This window comes from Pseudorca crassidens, chromosome 21 (assembly GCF_039906515.1).
Source record: "Pseudorca crassidens isolate mPseCra1 chromosome 21, mPseCra1.hap1, whole genome shotgun sequence".
Taxonomy (NCBI): domain Eukaryota; kingdom Metazoa; phylum Chordata; class Mammalia; order Artiodactyla; family Delphinidae; genus Pseudorca; species Pseudorca crassidens.
The window spans coordinates 32,623,941-32,642,632 of NC_090316.1; the positions used below are offsets into that span (position 1 = coordinate 32,623,941).

The following is an 18,692-nucleotide window of genomic DNA, read 5'->3' on the forward strand; positions in this document are numbered from 1 at the left end:
TGGAGAATCAATCACCTCAGTGTGCAAACCTAGTTTTCCTTTACTTATTTCATCGAAGTGAAATGAAGTGCCAGAAACTTTCTTGGAAATTTTCTGAATGAAATTGACTAGAAATTGGACTGTTCATTATGAAAACACAGCTGCTGCCATATTTTAAGAATTTTTTTTACTTGATTTTCCCCCAAGATAAACAGCAACTGTTTTTTGACACATTATCCTCTTTAATAATGAAAGAACTTTGATTCTAGTTATACTTAGAAAATGGTCACAAAAGGTAAAATGCCATCCATACTGCCGCTCTTTTCCATAACCATGGAAAGTTTAAACTCTTTGTTTAAAAAGTCAAAAGTAAAGTGCCAGGTTTTAATAAGTTTCTCTGGTCTAAACGTGGGAATAAATCAAAAACGTTTGGAACCAAAAGGATCCTGATAGTATTTGTTATTTTAAAATGCTTCAAGGCATCCCAGCAAAAAGGTTTGAAATTTGAAAATCCCTGGAGCCTTCCAAAGTGTTTACACATTCTGTTATCAGAATACAGAAACAGAGTAGTAGACAGGCTCACTTTTAATTTTACAAATTAAACTTGATTTCTCAAACACCCAACACCCAACTCTGTTTTTCAACACAGTGTAAAAATGTAATCAAGGAAAAAATTAATACATTTTATGAAATATAATGAGCGTCTGATTCCTGATGAATTTTATCAGTGATACTGTTTTTTATGTGCAATAGCTCAAAAACTTTTTATATCATGTTATTACCTCTAGTATCAATTATCTTCCTTTGAGTGTGGGGATTTGGAATGTTTATCATTTCCCATAAATCTCTTAATCCATTTCTAATCCCAGAGATTTATCCATAAGGACTAAATAGCAATTTGGTAAATATTCTACCCTTCTTATCAGCTAAATGAAATGGACAAAGATAGCAGCCATTAGTTCCAAGAGCACCTAATCCAGTGACAGAGGACTCTCTAATCCTTTTGTTAATTTTGTATTATCACGAAACAGTAAGATCTAATATGTAACAGGTTTAAAACAAAAAACGACCCAAACCAGCTAAAGACAATAAGGACCAAGTGGGAGGTCTCTAACTGTGCACCAAGTTGCACAAGCACGCTAGGTGAGAGGGCTGACTTATCAGTCCTAGAGGAAGATCCCCTCTCTCCGGCAGAGACTGAATTGCAACATGGAGCTCACAAAAGTCTAAGAATCAAACTGGAACATTCGATATGAAGAACAGAATGCAAGATCGGTTGTGCTATGCTTCCTGGGCATATCGGCCACAGACGACAGTCACTGTCATCACATGCAGGCTCTGAAGCCAGCCTGCTGGTGCGTCTTGTCCTTTCCTGCTCTCTGACCTGGGGGACCTGAACTAGCCCGTCAGTTCCTTGTTTTCCTCATCTGTAAATTGGGCACAACATTAGCACCTCCTTCCCAGGTTTATGTGAGGATTTAGTGATTTAAACCATGGGTGCAACTTAAAACAATACCTAGGACATAGTAAACTTTCAAAACGATAGTATCTAATACTCCTCTTTCAGGAGAGGGGACAGAAATGTTGCATAGCACCATAAATTATAAAAAATAATATAGGTTCATGTCAAAGAGGACCCTTATTACCGTTTCATAAAGGATGAGGAGAGATCGTACCCTGCCAGAACTGTACGTAAAGAAATCATTCTACTGATGAAGACTGAAAATTACCATTGCTAGTTCATGGCCTCACAAAGCTATCAAAAAGGACTTAGATTTTAGGAGGGTGCTCTGGTTAGGAGTGTTCATCTAAGATAACGTTACCCAGAGGTGCTTTATGTGTAGGAGTTCTTGGTGCTCTTTCCACATACATCCTGGGCACCCACCTTCCCCTGTGGACTGAGCCTAGAGTCTCCTGGAACCCTCTGCCCAGGGGCTTTTGCTGGCATGCCGCAGGAGTTGATGCCCCTGGAGCAGCCTCCAGAGATGATGCTTGGCAATCGGGGGATAAATAACCCAGCTTCCTTCCCTCTGAGGGAGAAGCAGGAAAGTGATTTCTACAGCACCTGCCGGAAGTCCTAAAACAGTAATCTGCTCCTTGACACACCCTTTGTTCACGTCATCCCCTTTCCTTCCTGAGATCGCCTCCCAAAAGTTGCCCTTTAATCCTTAACTCAGCATCTGTTTCTAGCAGAACCTCTAACTCCCCTCTACTAAAGAGCTCTAAGATCATACATAACAAGTTTTTTTAAGTGATTTGAAGAATGTCCTCTCAGGGCCAGGAAGAGAGATTATATGTCATTCAAAAGCTCTCTTAAGCTATGTCATTCTCTTTCCAAATATATGACAATATGTTTTTACAAACATTCTAATGAGAATTTCTCTCTCCTATGAGATGTGACCCCCAGGAGAAAGGAAAAGGATGTATGGCTGAGCCCTGAATTCTCTATGAGCTTCCCCCTGTTGTTCGGGGGCACAAAGAAGATATGGAGAAGAGACATTCCAAAAAATTATACTTTAAATTGTTTTAAGTCTTTGGCCTCAGATCCTGAGTGTTTGAACACTGGGCTCTTGTGAGTGTGCTGTACTGGCTTCTGGAAGAAGGAAACCCTGTCCTTCTTTCTACTCTCATCTTTTTCTCAAGGGGGCAAGGCAAGGTTTTGAATCGTTCAGATTCCAGGGTTCTCATGGCAGCCACTTTTGCTGGGGATTCATCCTGACTCAGTGGGGTTCTGCTTTGGCACAAAATCCTAGCTTATACAAAGTACTATATTTCCTACGTTGCCACAATTGTGCATACAGGGCCTTTTGAGGAGGAAGCTTGGCTAACCAGGGCAGAGAACGGGAGATCTGAGGATTCTTGGAGCACTGTCTTTTTCTTTTAAGATTAAAAAAAGAAATTATTTATTTTATTTATTTATTTTTGGCTGCGTTGGGTCTTCGTTGCTGCACACAGGCTTTCTCTAGTCGCGGCTTCTCATTGCAGTGGCTTCTCTTGTTGTGGAGCACGGGCTCTAGGTGCACGGGTTTCAGTAGTCATGGCTCGCGGGCTCTAGAGCGCAGGCTCAGTAGTTGTGGCACACAGACTTAGTTGCCCTGCGGCACGTGCTATCTTCCTGGACCAGGGCTCGAACCCGTGTCCCCTGCATCGGCAGGCGGATTCTCAACCACTGCGCCACCAGGGAAGCCCCTGGAGCCCTGTCTTAATGTGACTCTTGTATAAGATCACCCTCTCGTTTGCCGGAAACACAAGAGCCACGGTGACTTCATTTGTATAGACTACACAGTAAGGGAGTCTAGGCTACAAATAGGCTTCACTTTCTCCTTCCTTTTTATCCACATCCAAACCTTGGCCACTAAGGGACCGCTCAGATCACAAGAGGCAAAGGAAAATAAACCTCACAAAAATTACACCAAGGGAAAGAGATATTTTATACTCTAAAATCCAGAGCGTAGCAGGTATCGGCTAGGATGGTCCCTCCCCAGGCATTTCTGGGTGGTACAGGGAAGATTTCTCAGAGAGCAGGCCTTGTCATGCATTCCACAGGTATTTATTGAGCACCTACTGAACACTAGGAATGTCACAGTGAAAAAATTACAAAGTCCCTGCTTTAACAGAACTTACCACACAGTTGTAGCAAAATAAAGAATCCAGAGAGAAATTCCTACTCCAGTGTGCTGTTTCAAATAGAAAAGATTATTTATAAGCGGAATCCACAATTATGAATGTACATTAAAGGATTTAACTCATTCACGTGGCAAAACGACATGAGGAAAGTCTGCTAGAGGATTCTGCTTAAGTTCTTCTTATTCATCACACAGAGACAGGGAAAGTCACTCTTTTCCCCATAGAACCTGCACTGATACTTCCCAGACCCTTGATGTGAAATAGCTTTAGGAGGAACCCAGCACTCTGCAAAGCAGAGAGAAGGAACAAACAATCCGAGCCCTGGCACACATTTCTGCTTTGGGAGATCAAATGATTCTGAAGCCTGTACTCTTTATGGATTTCCTTTTATGTGAGATTCTAGAGTAGTTGCATTAGTGTTGGAGGGGTTTCTTTTTTTTTTCCAAATACAAATATTTTCATGGACTCAGAAATTGCTATTAGGAAGAGTGGCAGTCAGAAACCCCAGGGAACTGGAAGGCATCTGCAGTGGCTTACTTGGTCATCTGAGGTTGGAGGCAGTGTGGCACCTAGAAGGTGTTAAGGTATGGAAATGTGTTGGTTCACGGCACGCAGTGGTAGACAGCTAAACCAGATACCGTCTGCGTGTCCATCAAAGGCAAGGGTGTGAGGGGCTGGCTTGCTGCTGCTGAGAAGTAGCACTGATGCTACGGTTGGAGGCTATGGGCTGGATCTACGGGTTGGATAGCTGATTCTATGGACAATGAAGAGACTGAAGATTAAAGAAAGAAAATGATTAGCCAGTTTTTAAAATTCTTGACTCCAAGGATAGATGAAATCTCAGGGGCTTCCTAGGATTGCTAAATGAATCTCTCATCTTTTCATGAGCAGAACAGAAATAGCTGAAGAGCAAATGTGTTGTATATTTCTTCAGGTTGTGGATTTCCACACCAGTTGACTTTACAACCTTAGCAGAATCTTGTGAGACAGTTAGGGCCATGGCTGGTAATCATGGAACTCCCGGCATTGGAACTGGATAATCTAGTATGACTTAGAGGGGTAAAGGAACCAGGATCTAACTTCCTGCCTTGTGTAAAGACTCAGAATCTCATTGCTTGAGAATCTCATATTCTGCGGGATATGTCTGTGCTTGCTTGAGCAAGGAGAGGAAACCTAATTTTCGATTGGGCTGAATTTCTTTATATGAGTGCCAGAATTCTGGATTCAGTGGAACTTCAACAGCTGGAAATAATGCTAACTGTTTCACTGAGTGACTAAAATAAGGTCTTGGGTGGCTCTTGCTAACTCAAACTGAGAGGGCAGAAAACTTTTGGGATAAGTGAGTAAAGAAATCCAAAGATATTGGGATGTTGGGGTAAATTGAACAGGTGTGGCTGGCTTCTCTCCTCCTCACTTTGAGCCAGGGAGGGCCCTGAAGACAGAGCGTTCATCAGAGCCTTCTGAGAGCAATGCCAGCAGGTCAGACATCTTTCCTGGCAGTCTGTAGGCTATAGAGCTGCTGGAGAAAGATGCTGAAATGGAAATGACTCCCTGATTTCAATGGATAGGGGAAGTTCCTGGGGTGACAGAGTCACAGGGTCATGCTTAATCACCAAGAGCAAGAGACATGTGGTTACTATCATAGGCATCAGGCACTGCATGGTGATCAGAGTGGCTCGATCTGGTCTGCAAGATCAGTGATGGTGGCTAGATAACTTGGGATTCCTAGGATAAAAACTGATGGCGAGCCCATTCGAGTCCTACTTGATTTGTACATCTGAGCAAGGACAGTTCAGGTAAACAAAGGTCTGTCTTGGACACAGGGATAATGGCAATCCTTCGCCTGATTCACAATCTCAGAGCCCTTTGACTGAAGGAGACGTCAGGAATACATAAGGAAATCTATGCAATAGCAACCCAGTAATATTCTTTGAGTCTCCCTGTTAGCATTCCTTGAAGGACTCTACCATAAAATAAGAATAACCATAAAAACAAACAAATGGGGCTTCCCTGGTGGCGCAGTGGTTGAGAGTCTGCCTGCTAATGCAGGGGACACGGGTTCATGCCCCGATCTGGGAAGATCCCACATGCCGCGGAGCGGCTGGGCCCGTGAGCCATGGCCGCTGAGCCTGCGTGTCCGGAGCCTGTGCTCGGCAACGGGAGAGGCCACAACAGTGAGAGGTCCGCGTACCGCAAAAACAAACAAACAAACAAACGAACAAATGAATATAACAAAACAGAAACAGACTCATAGAGAAAACAAACTAATGGGGAGATGGCTTGGGGAAGGAGCAAGACAGGGAAAGGATGTGAAGAGGTACAAAGCACTAGGTACAAAATAAGTTACAAGAATGTAATGTGCAGCACAAGAAATATATCCAACATTTTATAATAACTTTAAATGGAGTATAATCTATAAAAACATCAAATTTTACTGTGTATACCTGAAACTAATATTGTAAATCAACTATGTTTCAAAAAAAAATTTTTTTTTAAAGAGAATAACCATAAGAAGGGAAAGGGAGATACCCAGATCTTCACGATCAAATGTAGGTATTAGCCCATCTACCTGATTCCCTTCAGGCAAAGCCTCCTGCAGATCTCCCTGAAAACTGCTCTAGCAACATGTTTACAGCAACCCAGGCTGGTAGAGTGATGGCGGAGTGGACTCAGGCTACAGGTTCTAGACCCCAGACCCCTGATCACACCAGGATCCAAGGGGAGAAACCTGGACACCATGGATCTGCCTTGTTTTACTATCATAACTATAAGGCTTGAACACCAGCCTCTGATCATGCCAGGGGAAAGGCTGATACCTCTCTAATCCTAGAGCTTAAAAGTCCCAAAGCCCCAAATTTGGGGTACCTCTCCCAGCATCAGTCAGATGTTGGGACCCATAACATCCACCTGCGCTGTTCCAGAATTCTAAGGGCCACAGAAGATCACACACTCACTATTGCTTTTATCTGTGTAAGTTTCTCCAATGAATGCTGTCTCAGAAGACCTAGTAGGTAGAGCATTAGATCCTTCACACCTACTCATTTGACAATGGTACCATCCAACAATTGCTCTTACCTGATTCTTGAGGCCAGTGAATATGAGTACAGTCTAGCGAGAGCAGAGCCCGTTAGGGTCAGGAGATAAGAGAATTTTGACCAGAGGACACGACCATGGTGATTTTCCCAACTACCAAATGCAAAATTAAGATACAGTGGATCCTCATTACCCACAGATGCTTATTTGAGAATTGCTACTCAATAAAATTTATTTGTAACCTCAGCACCAATACTGGCAGAGCTTGTGCCATCATTCATGGACATTAAGAACAGCAGGCATCATTAGTTACACAATTATACATATTCCCTGCTGAGGTCCATCAAGGAGATGCTCTATTTTCTTATTTCAATTCTCATATAGAGATGCCCAGAGGACGGAAACAGCAGCGGGCAGAGCTCTGCAAGAAGCTCCGGTTCTGGGGCTGGTTGAATGGGGTTTGAAACCCAACTCTGCAGCCTGCTGGTGAGCAGCCTCAGGCAAGTCACATAACACTTTTGAAGATTGTTTTCACTTTTGTAAAATCAAGAACAGAGCACTGACCAGGATAAACTGTTTTTAGGATTTAAAATACACACACACAACTTTAAATATATATATTTCCCCTAGGAGCAATGGCTCAGTATTCACGAATCCAGTGTTGGGGCAACTTTATAGTACATAACTGCCATGAATAACAAAAAACAGAAATCAACTGTAGATATTTCCATCAACAGATGGAAACCACATTGGTTCCTTGAACTGTGATAATTCCTGCTATAAAGTTGGATGATAATACCATGTATTTCTTAGATTGTTAGGAAGTTAGATGAATTAATAGATGTAAATAAAGTTCTCAAAATAGTGTCTGGACAGTAGTAAAAGCGATACAAGATTTTGTTATTATTAATATCATTGGTAGGAATCGCTAAGTGGAAGCTTCTGGAGTTTTTCCTGCCCACAACAGAAATATGTCAAAGGCAATACCACAGCCCTGTTGGAATTACAAAAATTTGCAATGTCATTAAAGGCTTGAAAGATGTAGGAGTGAAGATTACATCACTTCCGTAGTTAGCTGTCCAGTTTGGCTAGTGAAAAAGACGGATTGATAACAGAGAATGACAATAGATTATCCAACGTTTAATCAAGTGGGGACTTGATCTTGCAAATTTGTACAGGATGTGGTCTCTTCATTGGAACAGATCAATACAGCCCTTCCTAACCACCCACTGATTTGACAAATGCTTTCTTCTCTATCTCCAAAAGCAGTAAATAGTAGAAATTCGTTTTCATGTGACAGAGACAGGCATCATCTTCACTGTCTTGCCACAGGTTTATATCAACTTTCTAGTTCTGTGTCCCAAGTCATTCTGCAGGGACGAGTAGTTACCTCATCAATGCTCTGGACATCACCTTACTGACATAATGCAGCTAGAAAACAGAGCAGGGTCCCTATTACTTTGGTAAGATGATGCACACGAGTGCCACAGCCTGGAAAATAAATGCCACAGAAGTACAGAGAGCTTCCACTTCCATAAGATTTAGGAGTGTCCTATGGTCTAAAGTATCTGCTCTTCCAAAGTGGAAAAAAAAAACAATGTGCAATCCTTTGGTTTAAAAAAATATATGTTATACATTAAATATCTGTGAGTTGTACTGACCCATATGCAGGGGCCCTGAACAATAGCCCGTTTGACCCAGAGAACAGGAATGCTCTCCTACTGGTGCAATATTTGGTCTTTACGGCTCAGTGGAACCTGTGGATGCTGAATAGACCCTGTGGTGAGAGAAACAGCAGGGGCTCTGGTGACTTGGGAGAAAAACCATGGCTTCTCTATAAGTAAATAGACCTTGACTTGCCTCTGAGCCCTGGCAGGCCGTGAAGCCCTGACTGCAAGCTCTCATGTGACTGTTAGACCTTGGCGGCTCAACATCAGGTCTGACTTACTGTATCACAAATTTTGGTATTCGTGGTGGCTGAGTTTTACACTTAGTAAATATGTGAACTTGGGCAAGTTTCCTTTTTGTTCTTTGGTTTCACATTAACCAGAGGTTAATGATAGTAAATACCTGGCAATATTTTGATGGGATTAAATGCATTAACACATGCAGACCACTTGTAAGTGTCTGGCACATAGTAACAGGGCTTCTTAAGTGTTAACCGTTATAGTTATTTTCCTTCTTTGAGGACACGGACCTGGAACCCGATAGATCCCAGAGGTGTAAGGTTGGGTCACTTGCTGCTCGTTACTCCTGCACACAAACCAACGTACTCTTCCTACTGGGGACCAAAGCATCACATAGGGGTTTCTAATTCGGTATGTAGCATGTATGCTGGGAGATGGGATCCCATCCTCAGAGTATTGCTCCTGAGCTGGTGCTTCGTTGTGGCTTCAGATGTTAATTGCAGAATGCTCATTCCTCCAGGCGTGGGCCAGAACAGTAATCTTAGGTCTGGAATGTGCTGTTTCTATACCTCTCCATGGGTGACATCTGCATTGGCTGTTCTCTGACGTTGATGGTCATTATGATCACTGTGAACCCTGCCCACCCCCACCCCCCCCAGATTCTGGTGTTTAAAAGCCAGTAACTAGCTTCTTTGCTTCAGGCCCAGCATCTCTGTTGCTATCAGAGAGGAAGGTTCTATGAAAGCTTCTCTTACCCTCAGTCCTGGTCTGCACACGACAGTCACCACTGACTCTTAGTGAAGCTGATGTCCTCTTAACTGGTTAATTTGTGAGCCTCTGAGTGCCCAGTATCCCCTGAGCCTTCCTGTGGAAGGAAAAAAAACCTGAATGATTTTCTGGCCTCACAAAAATATTACCACTCTAGCAGGCCCACTTCTCTGAGCCTTTTAATCAGTTCTCTACAATCTGCCGTAGCAATTCAGGAATTTCAGTTCTGTTCAACATGGATCACTGCTTTCTCCAGGCTGCTCAGGGCCATCTCTGCATCCTCCCCTGTGGTTCCTGGCAGGGTGTTAAGTCCCATATTACAAGAGAATGCTCCAGGTCAATAAACTCTCCCTGGTCATATCTTATTTCCCAGTCCCCTTGATCAGGAAACCTCCCACTGCAATCCCACAAGGACTCCCTGTCTCCTGCCATCCTACATGTCTGCTGGTCATGCTGACTAATTCCTGCGGTTCCTCTGTGGCCTTGGCCCTTTATTCCTCTAGCAGGTCTGATAAGTCCCCGTCTGGGTGATGCTGTGACTTAACCACGTGTATAGGCCTGGCAGCCACAGGAGGGGTAGGGGCATATCCTCAGAGAACCCCTGTGGGCTTGTGGTGGAGAGCGCTGCACTGTCCCCCTCCGTGGGAGCAGGGCCCGTTCTTCACAGGAGGGGTTCACCTGTGCAGGCTCAGAGCATTCAAAAGAGTCTGGGTGCCCGAGCAGGGAGCTGAGCATATGTGGAAACTCTCTGTACTTTCTACTCAATTTTGCTGTGAACCTAAAAGTGCTGTGACAAATAAGGTGTAGGAATAATAATAACAAAAAAAATCCAGGGAATCAAAATCTCAAGAGGCATCTACCGAGATACCCTGATCTCAGGGCCCTGAGCTTGGTGTAACAGACCTGCTTCAGCTGAACCTTCAACTGTCTTTGAAGATCAGTGACTACGGTCTAAATCCTTAGTTTTGTCTTAAGCTTTGCTCTCTTCTCCCGAGAGAGGAAACTGGCCTCTTTTAGGCTACCAAGGAGGCCCTCTGGCCTTCACATTTGATTTTCAATTACTTGTTCAATACTATTAGCTTTTCATTAGGAAGGACAGTACCATGACTTAATGACAACGACTAAATCCACTGTCCTGTGCACTGCTTCCATCAGTCATGACATTTCCTTTGCAAGAAGAGGCTCCCAAGTCGCCACCAGCAACTTTCCAGCAGCTGGGGCTCCTCCTGGGTCACGGAGCGCTCGGGCTGGTGTCCTCAGTCCCAAATGGTGCACAGTGAGCCAGTCCTGGGACCATGTCTTTGCTGCTGGCTTTCTTGAGCTACTCTGGGAGTCAGCTGCGTTCTCTGGGAAGCAGACATTGGCGTGGAGACAGGACTGCAGAGGATTTTTGTGAAGGAGAAAAGGAGGAAGCGGGACTGCGCAATTGGAGCGCTCAGGCCTCGATGCAAAAGAGGCAGATCGCACACAATGTCTGCCAGGCCGCGGGGCGCTCCAGAGCGAGGTCTGCGCGGTAGAGGCTCCGAGCTGGGCGGAAGGGGACAGGCCTTTGTGCGCCGGCCTTGCTGGGCACCCACCGTCCACAAGCCTTCCGGAAAGAGTGTTACCTTGGCTCAAAGGCAGTCGGCTGACCACACCCCCCAAACTGAATTCTGTATGGAGAAAGGATGTGAGCGACTCAGCTCTACTTCATTCACACTCTTACCACCAATTCAGGTACAGCAGTCCCTCCGTTTCCGCAGTGTTCGCTTTCCGGTGTTTCCGCGCCGGGAAGTTTTAAGTCGCGCGCCATTCTGAGTACCGGGATGAAGTCTCGCGAGGTCAGCTGCCGGGGCCACGCGGGAACCACTCCTTTGCCCAGCGAACCCCGCCCCTAGTCACTCATTGGCCCTTGGGTCATCAGAGCCACCATCTCAATATCGCGGTACCTGCGTTCCAGGGACCCTTATCTTCCTGAGCAGTGACCTCCAGAATAAGAGGAGTGATGCTGGCAATTCGGAGATGCCTGAGAGAAGCCTGACAGTCCTTCCTTTAAGTAAAAAGGTGAAAGTTCTCCACTTAATAAGGAAGGAAAGAAATCCTGTGCTGAGGTTGCTGAGACCTACGATAAGAACGAACCCTCCATCCGTGAAATTGTGAAGAAGGTAAGAGAAACTCATGCTAGTTTTGCTGTCAAGCCTCAGACTTCAAATGTGTGTGTGTGGTAAGTGCATACTTCAGATGGAAAAGGCGTTCCGTTCACACAATAAGATATTTTTAGAGAGAGACCATATGCACAACTTTTTATTACAGTATATTATTATAATTGTTCAATTTTACTATTATTGTTGTTAACCTCTTACTATGCCTAACTTATAAAGTAAACTTTATCATAGCTATGTGTGTATAGGAAGAGTCATATATAGTGTTTGGTACTCCTGCCGTTTTAGGCATCTGCTGAGGGGTCTTGGACGGTGTCCCCCACGGATATAAGGGAACTACTGTAGTTAAATACAGTGATGAGGTTAATTTGCAGTTTTCATAATGGAACCAGGACATTTCCTCCTCAGCAGGAGAGTTTCCCAAGACGAGTGTCTTTAAAATAATAATTCATTTTAGCATCAGTGTCTTCCTGAGGGACAGAGAACAATGTGAGTCCACATTACAATAAAACTTCAAATTTTTTTTCATTTAATGACATTTCTTTATTAAGTAACTAAGATCAAATTAGAGATCTAATCTGGAAGGTATTCAGAGTAACGATGAAAATTATTATGCTGCCTTTCACATGTACTTTTAAAAGTACTTACATAAACATTCTCTCATTTGGTCCAGACAATAACCATATCTATCAGGTGGGCAGAGCAGCATCAGAAATTGCCTTGGTCAAATTTTATTGTTATTCCATAACTTCTAAGAGATTTTCATGACACCAGAAAATTAAAAAAAAAAGATTACCAGATGACAGTATGTGCCCCTAGGTGCTCTAGAAGTGATCCAAGGACCACTAATTTAAAAACGGAAATACCAGCATATTCTTAATAACCTTGCTCTTATTCACTTCAGTTTTTGTCATGACTTTAAGTTCATATGAATCTGATGAATTTAAAAGGTAAGTTATGTTATTTGTTTGCATTTGAATTTTAACGTTACTACCTGAAATACAAAACATTAGGAAATTTGATAACATCAACTAATTATAACACAAATTTAAAATTTCCGTGATCTACCCATCTTTATTTATGTGCATTTTTGCATTCCTATAAATATTTATATATATAATTTTCTACTTTGCCTTTTTTCAAACTTAACCTCATTCCAAAGAATTTCCAAGATCCATAATTCTATATCATCATTACTATAATGTTAAATGACTGTCTAATATTATATCTAGTGTTTTAAAATGTTTTAAACATGGTTTGAATGGGTATTTTAAAAAGAAATCTCATGGGAGATAGACATTTGGGGATATATAAAGTGAAAAAGACATTTTAAAATAATATAAATGCCTTTTGATTTTTTTAGAAACTGGACCAAAACATGTTAAAAATAATTTATAACACTGTTCTTCCCTGTGAGACTTCTCATTGACCTTTCAGCCTGAATACAAAAATAGAAGACTTTATCATAGCTTTAGCCTGTAGGCCTATTTTTAAATATACAACGTCATGACCTAAACTTAATAAAAATCCAACACAAAGAGATGAAAGTGGGAACCTTCTTTGCAGAAATTCCTTTGAGGCTATATCCTGCCTTAATTCTACAAGAAGAATTCCCACAGAAATCAATAGGAGATTAAAATAAATATCAATGGCAGGATACAGTCCAAATTATGAACGAAAAACTTTAAACTTGACAGGTTAATTGTTTTTCAGAAAGAGTGGAATTTGGAAGCAGTATTTTCATGAGGGAAAACCAACATTTCGGCTGTAGATAAATTAGTACACAGCATTTTGTATAGTAGGGGCTTATCTATGGGAGCTATGTCCACCCATTGTGTTATGACATTGGTTTCTGCCATTTTGAAGGGAAGTTTCCTCACCTGCATCCAGATTTTGCAATAGTTGGTCAAGTTTCTAATATGCTTTTATTTTAAGTAGGATAAACAATATACAAGGTGAAAGAAATTTATCTCAAACTCTCCTTGCTTAGTCACATTATTCAAAAATCGTTAAGAAATAAATTCTAATAATATTACACCTGAAAAACTCAAAGGTAAAATTGGGTAACCAATAACCTGATACCCTTTGGCTTCAAAATGTTACAACTAGTACAAATGTATACAAAGTGTTCAGGTTGCCAAATTTGTCATCTAGAACACTTGAATAGAGGTGTGTATAAAAATCAAGTTCGTTCATTATTCAACTTTGCCACTATGCCTTGCACAGCCTCTCTGAGTCACTTTTTTCCTTTTTTGAGAAGAAAGGATAACAATACTTTTCGGCGAAATGAGGATGAGATTCAAGAAAGAGCAACATAATGTACTACTGTTAGAGCACTAGCTATATAGGGCCACAATTAGACGGCAGAGTGGTTGGCATGTAGTATGTGACCAAGAAATATAAGTGGCTGAATCAGTAATATTCATTTCAGAGATGATATTCAATTCAATTAACATTTGGTAAGTGCCTATTATATTCAAATTATGTGCAAGGGCTGTAAGAAATGTAATGATTCTAGCAATGCCCCTACACTCACGGGGACTATAATCTGATGGGCAGGTGAACTTGAAGCAAGCCAACTATAATACCAAGTCATATGCGTTAGGAGCATAACTAGAGATTTAAATAACGTACTCTAGAGATATAAAGCAATAGCAATGATTTTCCACTGCAGATTAATTGGGGAATTAACTAGAAGATTGAAGAAGAACCCATGGAGGAGAGGATCTAAGAGGAAAAGATCAACTTCTCCAATAGTCAAGATTAAAATGTCAGTGACAGTACTTCATGGTATGATTCATGTTTCCTCGGAAGTGAAAGAACAGACTTGTGCATGAATCTTCTGAGAACAGTGACAAGAATGGTGGGTTTGTTTAACAATTGAAAGGAAAGTACATATAAAGGACATCTTTTATGACATTAAATGGTTCTAGTATGAAGATAACAGAGAAGAAAAATATGGAAGTTAAAATGAGATGTCTAGTCCACAGGGAATAAAGAGTACTTGGTTGAAATGGAAGTTTTTGTTTGTTTGGATTTTTGTTTGTTTGTTTTGGTTTGGTTTGGTTTTTTGTTTTCCCGTGAGACCCAAGATCTTGAACAGAAAAAAAAAAAAAAGTAGAAAAAAAATTAAGTACTACTAGGAAAATGCTATTGCTCTGATTAACTTTAAAAGTTAAGCACAAATTTGTTATCAAGGAAGCTATTAAGGGAGGTCCAAAATAAATGGATATAGTTCCAAATTTGCCTTAGGTTGAAAATGGTCCAATCAAATTTTTTTCTCCATACTGTGTGGAATGAAAACCTCTATCTAAAGCATGTTAGTGTCACTACATTACTTTCTTTGAATACTAGTTTCAGCAAATATTTTAAGATGATCAAGGCGTGAAAATCTGTCTGAGATTAAAAGCCTGCTGTTAGCCTAAGGAATGTAAAAGTAATGAAATGTCAGGAAGAATTCCGTGTACGTGTTTGAGCTTGTAGAACAACTGTGTTCAAAGGAAATTAAACTGAGAAAAAAATTCTGTTTCAATATAGCCAATACATGAGTAAATTAGATAAATTCTTACAAATAAGTATACATTCCCTTTCTCTGATGATAAGAGCTAACGTTTATTGAGCATTTACTATATTCCAGGTACTGTACTAATTACATTACCCATTTTCTCATTTAATTTTCACAGCAACCTGATGAGGCTAGAGGTAGAAACTATTTTTAATTCTCTTTCAGTAATGAGGAAACTGAAAAGTTGTCTGTGATCATACAGTTATTAAGCAGAAAGGCAAGGATGGACCCAGGACTCACTCTAAACCACCTTCTGATGTACTTGGAATCACCAGGTATATTTTTTAAAAATTTTGAAAAGAACTTAGAAGTAGATATAATTATATAGCCAGTTCCCATCAATGAATAAGCTTATCTCTGGCAATGAGTTGTTCTCAATGTTTGAAAAGATTTTGTTTATTTTGCTAGGGAAGTATAAAATCTGTTCTGTGTTATAGTAACCAAAAGAGTTTAAGACGTGTTAAGACTATAGTATTCATGTGTGTTTCCTTTTATATAGTCTCTTTAATGTTTAATGAGGAAATCTTTTGTCTGATTTTCCTTCTTTAAGAGGGGAATGTTCATCTCCTAAAACTATACATTTAACTATTGTTTTATTCCAGGTAACAATGGTTTTTGAAATTAAAAAAAATATATATATAAGCACAGGTAAGCCACTCCAATAAAATGGAGTCTGTGTTTGAATACTATTATCATTTCTGTGGCATTATATTGAACTTATATTGCTAGCGATACAATCTTGTTTCATTAAGTAACTGCTTGTATGGTTTCTACAAGCCATTCTTCCCCTACGTTGAGTGTGGTCCTGGGGAACTAGGTAAAAGTTGGGGGGTGGCTTGAGTTGCTGGAGGATTTTGGGCACAGAACGAAGGGAGATGGGGATCTGAGGGGAGAGAGAGTAAGCTGGAAGCTAGGAAATGTGGGAAAATTTAAGTCTATAAAATCAGCCAGTGCACACACAGGCGCTCAGGGAAAATATCTTCAGAGCATTTCTGAGCCAATTTGCAAAGTTGAGCCTAAAAGATTCCCCCTGTGCACAAGATATGAGGTAAGTCTTCTTTTATAGCTTGGCAGCAGTAAATCCATATGCTGGGAAAGAGATCAATTTTAGACACTTAAAGTTATTAAAGTCTCATTTTCACAACAGAGTCTTGCAACGGTGGACTGTGCAGCTAATGGGATCATTTAACCAAGAAAGGAATTTATCCAAAAAATTCCTTATGGAATGATATTAGAAACTTTTTACTAAGGCAGCAAAACCAGAATTTATTAAATTGTACCATGGACATTCTACAAGCAAATCTAATACTAAAAGTATTAAAAGATTTTTTACAGCCATATCCATAGGGACCTTTATTCCTTGACCTCAGTTTGCCCCTAGAGTCATACAAATTAAGTGGTGAAAGCTGACAGAATGCTTGAATTACCTTAAAATGGCACATTATGAATTTAGTTCAGAAGGAGAGATGATAACCTAACATTTGCTTAAAGTAACATATTTACTAATTGCAAGCTTAACAGAAAAATTGTTTGTGATGATAAGACTATCTTAAGGAGATTACAGTTTCAGAAAATTTCCTTATGATGGAAAAATCCTGTGGTTTGAGATTTTGTACTTGGTGAATTATTATAGAATAAAACAAAATAGAATTTATGATCTAATAACCACAGCTCCCATATGTGGGGTGCCCACTGTATATCAGTGTTGTGTTTGTGCTTGACTTTGCATATATTATCTCATTTAATCATTGCATTAACCCTCCAGAGTAAGTGCTACTCTTTATTGTACAGATGAAAGTGAAGACACAAATTTTAAAAATGGCCTCAATGAGGTTATGTGATTTGCCAGACCTGGGATTAGAAGTCATGTGTGCCTGGCTCCAAAACTCCAGTTTTGAGCACAGGATAAATATGACTATTAATTATACCATTTCCTATGTTATTGGTTGTTACATAAACAAAGAAAATATATATTCCAAAGGGGCATCCTGTGGACACCTGAATCATATTTAGGTTGACTGTGATAAAAACATACAATCAAAAGGACATTTTGTATCATTACCTTTGAACATTTAAGACCAAATCATTTCCCTTACTAGAATTTTGACAGAAGTGTTGGTTTCCCTGGTGGGGATATAACCCTCTTCTTCCTTGTCAGATTCAAAACAAATTGAGGAATAAGATGAAGAGTAAAATATATGGAAAATCAAACTGTTGCTTAAAAAAAAACTGATGGGGCTTCCCTGGTGGCTCAGTGGTTGAGAGTCCGTCTGCCGATGCGGGGGACACGGGTTCGTGCCCCGGTCCGGGAAGATCCCACATGCCGTGGAGCGGCTGGGCCCGTGAGCCACGGCCGCTGAGCCTGCGCGTCCGGAGCCTGTGCTCCGCAACGGGAGAGGCCACAGCAGTGAGAGGCCTGCGTACCGCAAAAAAAAAAAAAAAAAAAAAAAAAGTGGAACATGTACTCGCTATTCTGTTTCCCATCCCAAATTATGTCCAACCATGCTTTCTGAGGTAACCTAGCCCTGGTTCTGCAATGAGATTTAATAACAATATTAAGAGACATAATAAAATATATAAGTGCTGCAATAATAAAATGGCAGAAAACTTCAGTAGAAGTCCTCGTCTGCACTCAAATTCTCAGGGGGAGCTCAAGGCCACACCTATTGATTCAGAAGTTAATGTTTAAAGTTTAATTTTCTTGACAATACGAGTTAAAAGTTAGAAATTAAAGTAATTCCCAATTTTTTCTTCTGCCCAATCTGTATTAGAGGTTTTTCTCAATGTATCTGAATATGTGAGAGTGGGGTTATTTCTTCAGGACTTCATACATTTTACTAATTTAACACAAGGTAGCAGATACATCTGTCTTTCTAGTGTCCGAAGAGTAACAGGACATGAGATTATAACCACACTGCCCCTGTATAAACCAACTTTAAGAAAGACAGACAATCCTCAGGCCTTAGAACAGTTTTCTCAGGTAAAATTCCTTTGAACTCATTACACGTTAGCCAAAACTGTGGTTAAAACTCAGTTATTTCTAAACGTAAGGCGGAGTATTAATTTATCTATTGCTGTGTGCCAAATCACCCCCAAACTTAGCAACTTAAAACAACAAGCATGTATTATCTCACAGTTTCCGTGGTTTGGGAATCCAGGGGGAAGTTTTCTGGTTGGTTTTGGCCCAGAGTCTCCCATGAGGGTGAGTCCAGCTGTCGCCAGGGCTGTAGTCATCACTTCCAAACACTGAAGACTCATTTCCAGACTCACTCACATGGTAATAGGCAACCTACCACTTCTCACCAGCCGCTGGCCAGACACCCCAATTTCTTACAACTTGAGCCTCTCCGTAGGCTGCTTGAGTGCCCTCAGAACATGGCAGTCGGCTTCCCTTGGAGCCAGTGATCTGAGCGAGAGAGAAAGCGAGGCAGTGACATAGCACTTTTGTTTATGGTCTAACTTCTGAGTCATATGCTGTGTCTTCTGTCTTATTGTGTTTCTCAGAAATGAGTCACTAAGTCCAGTAATACCCTCAGCAGAGAGTGTTACACAGGGTTAAATTACGAGGAGGCTGGAAGACTGGCTCCCCACAAAAAAGGTGATGGAAAAAGAAATCTCAATTTTTATCCTCACCAAGATGCCAGTGGTTGGTTGATAGGTGTTCACTAGAAA

At 41.0% G+C, this 18,692-nt stretch overlaps 1 long non-coding RNA gene across 1 annotated transcript; it reads right to left on the reverse strand.

Moving 5' to 3' along the window:
* Window positions 1–7,245: 7,245 nt before the first annotated feature.
* LOC137215961 (uncharacterized) lies at window positions 7,246–18,467 on the reverse strand. The gene is made up of 3 exons (XR_010939512.1): window positions 11,020–18,467; window positions 9,302–9,411; window positions 7,246–8,416 (listed from the first exon to the last, which is right to left on the reverse strand). It is a non-coding gene; the product is annotated as an uncharacterized lncRNA (long non-coding RNA).
* Between the last annotated feature and the right edge of the window lie 225 nt (window positions 18,468–18,692).